General features: G+C 42.9%; 1 long non-coding RNA gene across 1 annotated transcript; it reads left to right on the forward strand.

Annotated features, from left to right (window-relative positions):
* The first annotated feature begins 3,451 nt into the window (after positions 1-3,451).
* On the forward strand, positions 3,452-5,082 carry LOC132792954 (uncharacterized). Its single transcript, XR_009633057.1, has 2 exons — positions 3,452-3,610; positions 4,981-5,082. It is a non-coding gene; the product is annotated as an uncharacterized LOC132792954 (long non-coding RNA).
* Positions 5,083-5,482: the final 400 nt, after the last annotated feature.

Raw genomic sequence — 5,482 nt, forward strand, 5'->3', positions numbered from 1 at the left:
CACAGACACACACAACGACGAAACGAAAAAGCAAAAAAAAAAAGAAAAAAGGAAAAGACAAAATGAGCGAGTGAGCCAGTAAGTGAGTGAGCGAGCGAGCGAGTCAGTAAGCGAGTCAGTGAGTGAGCGAGACAGTGCGAGAGCGAGTCAGTGTGTAAACGAGTCAGTGAGTGGGCGAGTCAGTCACTTGCTACTGCGTGGGCGTGTGTGTGTGTCTGTGTGTGTGCGAGTGAGAAAGCAAGCTACAGCATGCCAACGCAGCTGCGACTTTAACAAAGCTGCAGCGTTGTTGTTGTTGCCTGCTTTTAGGGATGTGCAGAACGTGGAGATGACGATGGCGATGCCCAAACGTCACACTCCAAAAAATTTAATTCAATTTGAGCACAATGAAATCATATTTTGCAACAAAATGTACAAAATTCAGTTCGAGTTTTTGCTTCTTTTTTATTTTTATTTTTTCTTTTTTGAGCTGACAACTTGAAAATGCGTCTCTATATAAATACACAGACTGATAGATAAATATATATGTACGCACATACATATCTATGTACATTCGTATATATTTATGTACATATGTATGTATGAGTGTGTGTAGATGCTTATCTATAACTGCGACTGTTGGCAATTTCATTTCTATTAGCTTTAGCTGGACAACCAAAATGTGAAACAGGTATGTGGAAAGGGGAGTGGAGAGTGGAGAGCGGAGAGTTGCTGAGTAAAGTTGTAGCGGGGGAGGGGTTGCACAATATGTTGGCATAAATATTTATACGCTTGCAGCGGCATCACACAAAACGCAGTCGACAAGCCAAAGCACAAATATGCAAAGCTCTCTCTCTCACACGCATTTGTGTGTTTGTTTGTGTGCGTGACTTTGCTTTATTTGCATGCATATCTACACATGTACACATGGCTGTGTGTGTGTGTGTTTGTGTGTTTGGGTGCTTGAAAATCACATTATGCCCGCTGGCAAAGCTTTGCCACCGCACAACGATGTCGCTGACTGTCTGCATGACTAACTGACTAACTGACTGAATGACTGACTGACGAACTGACTAACTCTCCATTTGTCGCTGTTGTATTTGCAAATGGCAACTTGGACTTGTCACAAGTTCCTTGTTCTCGTTCCCGTTCTCCTTCTTCTTTATTTTCTTGTTGTTGCTTTGGCTTTTGCGCCTTTTGCCAGTTGTTGTTCGAGCAGCAGGGAGAAGGCCTCGTTTATTTATTATTCATGCTGTGTGCTCCTTTACACCATTACAAGGACCTTGTGGCTGACGCTGCGCTCTGTTTAAATGGCGCATAAAATATTAATAGCTTCATTAGCATTCGCACAAATTTCACAAATTTAACGCACATAATTACATAATATTGAAGCGGGAGCAGCAAGTGGGGGAGGCAACGCAACGATATGCAGCATTATCAAGCGACAAAGCGGCTTTTGTATGAATTATATACAATTACAAAACTGGACGCCCACACACACACACACACACGGCCTTTTTTGTCCAAATTGAGGTCCCTTTGCAAGGCACTGAGCCATAAACTGTTTGGGTGGCGGGGTGAGGCGGGGCTCAGGATATAACAGTGACAGCAACCATTTTGCCTATGAGCCGTAGGATTTGAAATATTGCCAACACTGAGGAAAGCTGCTGGTCGATTTGTTGTTGTTGTTGTTGTTGTTGCTGTGTGCGCAATATAATGAAAAATATTTGAACTTTTGCGAAAAGCGCACAAGGATATCAATTCCCCAAACACACACACACACACACGCAACTAAATAAGTATGTTTGTGTGTGTGTGCGTGTGTGCGTAGTCAAATCCAACTAGAATCAGAATCACAGCAATAAAATTGAAAGAGCGTGCACGAATGCCAATAGAAGCAAGAAGAAGAAGCAGCAAAAGACACTCACAAGGGAGCGCAGACAGAGTGACAGCGAGAGCAAGAGAGATAGATAGGAAGCTCTACGGTATATTAGGATGAAGCACAAACAAGTTTCTGCCAAAAAAAAAAAATAAGAAAATGGGGGCATAAAAGCAAAAAGGATCGAACTTGAGAATGCAAACCGTCGAAAGACTGACAGTCGAACGTTTATTTGCCCTTTTGCTTCAATGGCAGCAAAGGCAACGTTTCCAATAGGAATTTAAAATGAGAAACAAACACAGCACCAACAACAACAACTGTAACGATAAATACGACAAACATCATAATCAGCGATGGGAGAGCATGATGATGAGTAGACTCGTGCTAAGTAAGTCCAATTGGACATGGCCATAGTGGCATGTGTCATCGCAAGGCACGTGTCCTTTTTTGCGCGGCCCCAAAATATTACATTGACTCTACAGCCAAAGTTACACAAAGGTCAAACGGAACATTATGGCTTTATTTTGCGCCTAATAAATCTCATTATGTCATTATGTGCTCGAGCGCAGCAACAACAACCATAAACAAGAAAACGCAGAGGTAACAACAACAACAAAGTAGCTGTCGCTTCCAAGTCGACAGTCAGCGTCGTTGTTGCCGTTACCGTAGCAGTCGACAGCGCAGTCAGCGTTGCCGTCGGAACGGCAACAACCAAACGACATGCCAATCAGTAATCAATCCGCACGCACATTGACAACGAGGACGTCGCTTGCGCTGTCCCTCTGCACCCCTTATGAACCAACCAACAAGCAAAAACAATTTGCAAAGGCATCAAATTAAAGATATCAAATTAACGACTATCAGATACCCTTTAAGAAGTATCAAATTATATTATTGATTCAAATATGCGCAAGCCTTCTCGACTGCAATAAGACAAACATTATTAGAGCTTTCTCAACTCATCTTAATCTAAATGGAAATATTTACTCATTGACAGAAGTAATTTTAATTCCTATTAGATCACGTATACCTTTCTGCGGGACTTGTTACATACTCCAACATAATATTGGCAATAAGAAACTCTCAAAAGGAGTACCAGCAATGCTGCCAAGTGAGACCACACGACGTCACTGTAAACAAAATGAAAAGAGATAAACATAGAGCGGCACTGCGCAACATGGCGTCAGCGGCAGCAGCAACACTGATGGTGCGCGAGAGCGAGAACGAGAGCGCTCAGAGAGCGAGCGAACAGCAAAAACGCCGCCATTAAAGAAATTCCTCTCAGAGAGTGCTTCGTGTATGTGCATGGGAATGCTTTGGTGTGCGGCATGCGTGTGCGAATGCCGCAGGGTTGTCACGTCGTGCCGATCTCAGCCAAACAATCAGAAAAATAATGTTGACATTCTATAATCAACATGAATTAAATATTTGTTGTATTCACTAAAGCAAGTATTGGTAAATAGTAAAATTTCATAAAACATTGCAGTTGAAATATTGCCTTGTTTACGTGCTCAAATTTGTTGACAACCCTGGACTGCGCGCCGCTGTGTTGCCAGCGAGAGCCGCTCAATTTATGCGCTTTTTGTACGCGTTGCTCCTTCGTGGCGGACAGTACGGATGAAACACTGTCGACGCAAACTAGGCGAAAAGTTCTATGAGAAATAACAAAAAAAAGAGAAGAAAAACCATTCAACATTATTAGCATTAATTGTGTGCTAAACCAAAAGATTTCTATGAGCAATTAGGCAAAAGGTATAAGATCGCATTATATATGCCACAATAATTTATGCAAATAATTAAGTGCTCATGTTTTGTATATTCGCGTGTGTGTGTTTGTGTGCGAGTGTGCATTAAATTATTCAAGCAACACACTACAGCAAAAAAGTGTTGAAAAAAAGTATCTTGCTCTTCACCGCCTCTCTCGTCTGTGTCTATATACATACATACGTACATATGCATGTATGTCCGTCGTGCCGCGGTTTTTGCTTCTGTCGCTGTGTGCGTGTGTATGAGTGTTTTAAGCAATTAACCAGCAGCAGTGTAGAAATGCCAAAAACGCATTAAAAATTATTACTCGTTGGCTGTCTGTCATTCAGAAGAAACAGCAACAACAACAACAGTACACAAGTGCTATTTGCCGCCGCTACTCATAAAACAAATTACCCACTTGGGCTTGACTGTTATGCGTGCGTGCAAATGTATGTGTATGTGTGTGCTATAGTGTATGTGTGAAAAGAGCAGCGTAATCATCATCATCAGCAGTCGCGCTGTCACACAAGCATAGAGAGCTCCAAACATATGTATGTACTACTATGCACCAATACTAATGCTGTGAACAAAAAAGTAGTAAGCACTCGCCGCCGCAATAGTAGTAAAACGGCCAAAAAGGCAGTGGCAATATGTTGCCACCAACAGAAACAACAACAACAACGAGTACAACGCCACCAACAACAACAAACACAGCAACCGTATAATACCGGAATAAAATTTCTATACAGCGCGGTCGTCGTCGTCGTCTTCTCTCTCGCTTGCGTTAGTGTGTGTTTGGCTCTCACACTGTCGTTCTCTCTCGCATTCGCTCTCTCGCTCGCTCTCGTTTCGTGTTCATTGTAAGCTACACTGCACTGAGCGACAGTTTTTTTCGGCTATAACAACAATGTTGAGCAGCAGAAGCGGCGCAGCGACAACGTTGGCGTTAAGGCAACTGTTTGTGTGCTTGTGAATGCACACACACACATAGCTTTGTATGTGTGTGTATGTATGCGAGGTTTTTTTTTATGTTTCGCACAAACATTGCGGTAGAAGAACGCAAAAGCCGACAAACGTTCGTCGCTGGTCGCTTAGTTGCTCTCACTAATTGTGACGTCTGCGCGCGTGCGTCGGGTCGGTTCGTCTGTCGCTCAGTCGCTCGGTCTGTCGGTCATTTTGTTGTACGAATACAACAACTACTCTCCGTGCATTTTTCACTTCAAGCTCTGTTCACTGCATTTGTATGTGTGCGTGTGTGTGAGTGCTCCAAACTCACAACCACACACATACACATACATATTTGCAATCGTTCTCGCCGCGCGTTCTCTCGCTCTCTCCTTCACTCACACAAATTGTCGTTTTTGTATTTGTAGCAGCAAAAAAAGAAAACAACTAACCTCATAAAAAGTTCATATAGTGAAAAAGTTAAAGAAAAAAAAAAACAAGAAAAATTTGTCAAAAAAAAAGAAGAAAAAGTAATAACAGCAAAAAAGTGTTTGTCGTGGCATACAGTCTCTACCCTTCTCGCTCTTGCGCTCTTACATAAATGGCAAATAATTCTTGAGATTGGCTACATCAAAAAGCAACAGCAACAACAACTACAACAACAACAGCGGGCAAAAAGGAAAGCTCTGCTGCCTACAACAACGCAAATTTGTGGATTTACATTTCCTGTGTGGTGCGGTGTGGAGTGCTGTGGTGTGGTGTTGTGTAGCAGCAGCAGCAGCATCGTCGGCGTTTTTCTTTTGTGGATTATTACTCTACCTACAATCATCGGCTGCTCACTTGCGGGCCGCGGCTCTCTCACTCACTCGTTCGCTCTCTGTCGCACGCCAGTGCCAAGGGTCGCTGTGTGAGCAGGACAGCAGAGCCAGC

The sequence above is a fragment of the Drosophila nasuta genome, chromosome 3 (genome assembly GCF_023558535.2).
Source record: "Drosophila nasuta strain 15112-1781.00 chromosome 3, ASM2355853v1, whole genome shotgun sequence".
NCBI classification, from domain to species: Eukaryota; Metazoa; Arthropoda; class Insecta; order Diptera; family Drosophilidae; genus Drosophila; species Drosophila nasuta.